The 6,464-nt window shown below is 59.2% G+C and overlaps 1 protein-coding gene across 1 annotated transcript in view; it reads left to right on the top strand.

The window, feature by feature from the left end:
• Window positions 1–5,970: 5,970 nt before the first annotated feature.
• The window catches only part of BIK (BCL2 interacting killer), a 17,507-nt gene continuing 17,013 nt past the window's right edge, over window positions 5,971–6,464 (top strand). Inside the window, exon 1 of the mRNA XM_029955367.1 lies at window positions 5,971–6,088. The gene's annotated coding sequence lies outside the window, so the exon portion shown is untranslated. The remainder of the gene's footprint in view (window positions 6,089–6,464) is intronic.

Genomic DNA, 6,464 nt, shown 5'->3' with positions numbered 1-6,464 from the left:
AACGTCTGTGTATTCATGGCTGTGAGGGGGCCAACGCCAGAGCCCTGGGAGAGACTGGGGGGAACTAAGCTCTCCAGGTTTCCAAGACTATATTCAAGCAGCTAAGCGCCCGCCTTGACTTTCAAAAATAATCTTACCGTTGACTCTTGTCCCCTAAGGCCTCTCTAGGGCCTGGAGAAGTATCTGGCTCCAGGCTCCGGGCACCCAGGGACCCTTCCCCACCTCTACCTTCCCTCAATCTCTAGCTGAAGACTCACAGATGCTTCGTTCTGGCCACTGACCTTGACCTCAGTCATTCCTGAAGCATCCCCGAATTCCCAGAGAAGCCAAGTGCTATGGGTGGTCACACAGCCCGGACTCCAGATTCATGCACCCTGGGGCCCCCACGGATGCATGGTGACACAGCCCTACCGTGACCGGGAGACACTGCCCGCACCTGATTCCAGGCAGGGCTGGACTGTTGTGTGCGGGGCGTGTCTCTTAACCCAGTGCCCAGGGGAGAGTCCCCACTGCACAGAGGGTCAACCCTCCCCCACCCTGGACCACCGTGTCACTAGACTCCAAGGGCGACCACCCCCCAGAGGCATCTCGAGAATGCCCCCATCTCCCCCCCACAGCTCCACAGACAGCATGCGACTCTGCGCACACAGTAGCCCACCCCCCAGGCTGCAGAGCGTACCTCCCCTGCCCTCAGTTAAAGAAAAGGAAGCTGTGAGCTCCATGGAGACTGTGGTAAAACGTGGTTGGAGAGGGAGAAACAATGTAAGGACGGAGGGGGGAAACTGACTCAAAACAGACAAGCCCCAAGGTGCTCATCCTCGGGCATCTGCTTGCTCAGCAGGTACTGATGGAGCACCCACCATCTGAGCCCTGAGCACACCGAGCCTGGCTTGGTCTCAGCTGGGAGCCGGGGTCAGACAACAGACAAGTACATTTGCAAGTGAATACAGGAGACAGCAGAAGGTGCTGTGGAAGATGACAGAGCCAAACAGGTAACACGGGACGCAGTAGCCCCACCAGCCGCCGAGTGACCCGGGACAGTCGTGGCGGTCTCCTCAGGCACCCGCTGCCGTCCTCACAACGCTAAGAGCTGGGTGTCACTGTGCCCCGCGTTCCTGCTCACAGACCTGGGAAGGGGGGTCCCCGCCCCTCATCCCAGTGCACCTCTGTCCTACAGCTCAGCTGGCCTCTCTGAGCCTCAGTCTCCCGGGCTGTACAGTGGGAATCTCATGAGGTTCCCAAGGGCTTCACAAGAGGTCCATCCCTGTAGTGCCTCACTAGCGGTCGACAATAGCGCAGTAGGGGCCAGATGTGCAGAGCGCAGAGCACTGTCGAGGGATGCACTGGCCACCTGCAGGAGGAGGGGCCACCTGGGTCTTCCTTCTAGTTGGCTAGAGGCTGGGATGCCCGCCCCCCTTCAGGAGCCCTGGCCACTCTCAGAGGCCCCAGGCTTCATCTGCCCTCCAGTAACATTTCATGTGGCTGCCAGGTCGGTTTCCGAAGATCTAGCCCCTCTCCTGGTCAAAGCCCTTCCAGGGCTCCCCAGGGCCACAGAACAGGAGCACCAAGCCCATCTTTCCCTTTCCGTTGAAATCCCACCCCTTCTCCTAGCTCTCAAATCCGACCCTCCAGAGACCTCTTCCTCCGGGGAGACTTTCCTGATACGTTTGACTCCTCTTTAAGGAGCCTGACTCCGTTTGCCCTCTCCTGAGGCCCAGGCCTTTCTGCCTGAGATCCATTACCTTCTCCTGTCCTGGTTTTATCCCACTTGGAGCCGCAGATCTGCCAATGTCCTTGGCTCAGCTCCAGTCTGAGACAAGACCAAACGGTTTTCTTTCTCTTCTTTTTTAAATTATTTTTTAAATTTTTTGATATTTTATTTATTTTTGAGAGAGAGAAAGAGAGATAGAGCATGAGCAGGGGAGGGGCAGAGAGAGAGAGAGGGAGACATAGAGTTCAAAGCAGGCTCCAGGCTCTGAGCTGTCAGCACAGAGCCCCGATGTGGGGCTCGAACTCATGAATAGTGAAATCATGACCTGAGCTGAAGTTGCTCTCTTAACTGACTGAGCCACCCAGGCGCCCCTCTTTCTCTTCTTTAAAAAAAAAATTTTTTTTTTGGATCCCCAGGGTAAGACGCATTTGTAGAGGAAAAAAAAATCTGAAAATACAGAAAAGCACAAGGCAGAAAACGATCCCAGTTACCCTTATGCCCAGAGACGACCACTATGCCCGTTTGCAGTCCTGTATTCCTTTCCAGACTTTTCTATAAGGATTTTTTTCAAGATGTGGGGCTGTATTGGACACACTGATTTGCAGAAGTGTGTTATTTCATTTAATAGAAGATGGGTTCCGAGAGACCGTTTCTTTTGCGAACATCAGGTGGATGCCTTCGGTAATCATCTCTGGGTTTACTGACCCCCCCCCCCGCCCCCAGGCCACACTGAGGCTTTCCTAGGCTTTCGTTTCCTCAGCCCTCCCTTCCCCGCCCCCCCCCCCCAGGCCACCCGAGTTACAGAGTCAGGCTCTGACCTCAGGGCGGAGTGGCCCCAGAGTCTTCCTTGCTCACCAGGCTGCAGGCTCTCTCTCTGGAAAAGCCATACACCCCAAATGAAATTTTGCTTCATTTGAAGGGGTTCACAGACTTCCCGAAGCCTAGCTTCACACCCCCAAGTCAGTCGGGACAGAGAGACCTGGGTTTGAGCCCCAGCCTTCCGATCCCTTGGCTAGGTGTCCTTGGGCCCTTTAGGACCCCTCTCTGAGGCTCAGTTCCCTCGGAGGTGCGATGGGGAGACCTGCCTTGCAGGAGCACACGAGGGGGACCCGAGATCACCCAGGCGACAGAGCTCTTCGCAGCCTCCCACCCTGCGAGAGCACGGCCACCAAACGTCCCCCACGCTGGCGCTGGTGACATGCCGCTGTAAGGAGCCGGCCTGCCAGGCTGCTGGGGCTCCCAGTGAGGAGCTCGGGCACGGCTCCGGAGAGAACAGCAAAGCCCTTCGACGGGTCCTTCCTGAGACTCCAGAGCCTCTGGGAGCTGGAGGATTCTGCAGATCAGGTGTCCCCCGCGGCAAGGCCCAAAGTCTGGGATGGCAGTGGAAAGCCAGGACCATTGAAACCCTCCCCGGTGCCCGGCCCGCCCGGCTGGGCCCCGGCCCCTGAGGCTGGCACTTGGCCGACACACCTGGCCAGCCCTCCTCACCCTTGCCCTCGCTGCTCCCACCTCCCTTCCCCTCTCCTGCCTTGGACAGGGGAATGTCCTCCCTTCTCTCCATCTCTGCAGGAAGGCTGCCTCCTCCCTCCACGGCCCCTCCCCCTCCCCCACTCGCCTCCTGGCTTCCCTGCCCCCTCCTCAGTGCCCACGTGTGCCAGGCTGCCCAGCGCTCTCTGCTCTCTCCTCCTGCCCCCGCTCCCTGCCTTGGGTGAGCGTCCTGCTAGAACGTGCCATCTCAAGACCCCCACAGGCTCCCACCCTGTCCGAAATATCGTGTCAGTCGGTACTTGTTAAATGAACGATCCAGGAAAAACGTCCTTCAAGGACAAAGCTCAACCCTAAGTGGGTGCCGGACGATCCGCTGGATAGCAGATCCCTAAACCGCTGCGAGAAGGGGTCACAGCCTCAGCAGGAGGGGCCCCAGGCCCCTGGAGGCAGCTCCTTGGGGTGGAACCCCCCTCCCCCTGCCCCCGGAAAGAAGGGGCTGCTGCACCAGGTCATGGTGTTCCCTTAGAGAGCAGAATCCATAGCCTGATGACCCTCAGGCCAGCAAATCCAGAGAAAGAGAGAAAAACTATGAGCAAGGGAGGGGCAGAAAGAGAGGGAGACACAGAATCCAAAGCAGGCTCCAAGCTGTCAGCACAGAGCTCGACGCGGGGCTCGAACTCACCAACCAGGAGATCATGACCTGAGCTGACGTTGGGGAAGCTTAACCCAAGGAGCCGCCCAGGCTTATTCAAAAACTTTTGCCTCCTTCTCATCTATTGGATCACCTGCTGTCTTAGGACCTCGCCACGCAAATATTTTCACATATTCATATCATCCCCCCTCCCTGGGGGACTCCTATCCCCCTCTGTCCCCAAACTGTCCTTCCTCCATCTGTTCCACCAATGTTTGTTGAATACCTACTGTGCGCCTGGTTCTGGGCCCCTCGGGCATATTCTCCTGAACATCAGGTCTTTTTGGCCCACTGGCTTCTGTGTCCTTGCTTTTCTCCTTGGAGTGAGGGGAAGAGGGGCCCCTGTTTTACAGGGCTCCTCGCAGTAAGGCAGCCTGTGGCGGTCAGAGAAGGTTGGGAGGATCCAGTCTCTGTGGGGCTTACAGGTGATGGGATTTGGGGAGTCCTCAAAGGATTACAGGTCGTGAAGAGGCCAGAAGAACAGAGAGAGGGGGCCTCAAGCTTCCCTCCCTTGTTTACTAAGGATTATCTGTGGGTGGTCATAGATCTTTATCTCCTCTGACCATCCCTAGAGCCCTGGGGGCCTGCGGTGGGGTCAGCGCACAGATAACTCTGAAGGCAAAGCGGGCATCACTGTCTCTCACGCCAGAAGTGGGAGGAAGGGGCCAGGGGGCCCCAACAGGGAGCAAATGGCAGAACCAGGGGGAGGGGAGCTCCCTTGGACCTGCCGTTGTGCCTTCGGAGCTGAACTAAGGTAAACAAGCCATGGTGTGTTCTGGGGAAAGTGGTTACTTTGTAATCCCAGCCAGATCTCTGCTTTCTTCTGCCTCCCCCTCCCCTCCTGCAGTTCTGCCACTGTCCCCCCCCCTCCCCCCCATCTCTAACCCGCCGCCGCAGGGCTGAGTCCCACCCTTCCTAGGACCTTTCAGATTCTTCTCCCTCCCTAGGGGCTTTGCCCCCTATTTCTCCCTCGGCGGAGGGGCCCCAGGGCAGGGCCAGCTACTCGGGTTGGAAGGCAGGGGAATGGAGGTGTGGCGGCGGTGCTGGTAGGAGCCGGCGGGAAGGCCCAGACTTCGGTGGGCTGCTGCCGCTGCTGCTGTTTCTGCAGCTCTGTTTTCACATTTGTGAAACGGGCTCAAAAATACCTAATTCCAGGGTGCCGGAGCCTGGGGGGAGGAGGGACTGCGCAAATTTTTGTTGTTTGGTATAACCACAGGGGAGCTCGAACCCCTGGACCCTGGAGAGCAAGAGTCACTAGGTCAGCCTACTGAGGCTGCCAGGAGGGGGAACAGAGTTTGTTCTACGAGGTGGATTTATAGAGATGGGCAGCGGCGATCACTGGACATTATGAGCACAGTCAATACCACGGAACAGTACACTTAAAAATGGCTAATATGGAGGGGCGCCTGGGTGGCTCCGACGGTTGAGCGTCAGACTCCGGCTAGGGTCATGATGTCATGGTTCGTGGTTTTGAGCCCCGGGTCGGGCTCTGTGCTGCCAGCTCGGAGCCTGGAGCCCGCTTCAGATTCTGCCTCCTTCTGTCTCTCTCTCAAAAAATAAAATCAGTTTTAAAAAGCATTAAAAAATAAAAAATTAAAAAATGGTTAATATGGTAAATGCTGGCATGTGTACTTTGTCACAATAAAGCACACGGAGAAAAACGAAACAAAACGAAAAGCACCTCCCGGAACTGCTAGCACCGAGAGTGTGTGTATATGAGGCGGGAATTTCCACTGTCCCTTTGCAAGTCCTTTGCTCCTCTCCAACCCTCAGTTTGCTCATTGGTAAAATGGGCGTGAAGCAAAGCCCCGAGCGCTGAGGACTGCGTGGGGGGCGAAGCGGGGCGCCCCGCGCCAGGACCCTGGATCCCACTCCCGAGGTCAGCGGCTGGGCTCGCCGAGTCCTCCCGGGCCTGCGGCGCCGCCGTGCGGGGAAGTGCGCGCCCGCGAAGCGAGCCCGCAGACGCGCGTGGGCGGGCAGCGAACACGGCGGCAGCACACTTGCAGCGGTTGTGCTGCCAGTGGACCCGGGTCCGGGATTCCGAGCCGCTCGACGGGAGAGGCGGCCCCGGGGGCGGGCCGGGGCGGGGCCCGGCGGCTTATACTCTCGCGCCGGCCTGCAGCCGCAGACAGTACGCCTCCCGACGCCAGCGCTCCGGACGCCGCCACCTTCGCCGCCACCGCCACCTCGGACGCGAGGTGAGTCCGAGCCCTGCCGCCCCTGCTGTGGCCCCAGCCCCTCTGCCCTCCGCCCCTGCGCCGAAGCCCGAGCCCGGCAGGGGAGCGCTCAGGGAGCGGCTGCAAGGCTGGGGACCTGTGCCCAGGATTCTCCGTCCCGGCAGCAGTTGTCGGGTGTGTCACTTTTCGGGCGACGTGTCGGGACGCTGGCTCCGTAACGCACCCTCTCCGGCGGGGTCTCCGGGCCCCCGCAGGCCACTGCACTGGCCGCAGCCCGGACGGGCCTCAGTCCCCGCCTCCGTGCATTGGGGCGGCCGCCGCTGCATCCCGCCCGGAGGGTCGGATACCCAGTCGCCCCGCCCCGCCCACCGGCTCGGCCTCCCGGGGCCGGCCCGGT

This window comes from Suricata suricatta, chromosome 10 (assembly GCF_006229205.1).
Source record: "Suricata suricatta isolate VVHF042 chromosome 10, meerkat_22Aug2017_6uvM2_HiC, whole genome shotgun sequence".
NCBI lineage: Eukaryota > Metazoa > Chordata > Mammalia > Carnivora > Herpestidae > Suricata > Suricata suricatta.
Note: the sequence above shows the minus strand (reverse complement) of the source record. Positions and strands in the feature narration are given on the sequence as shown.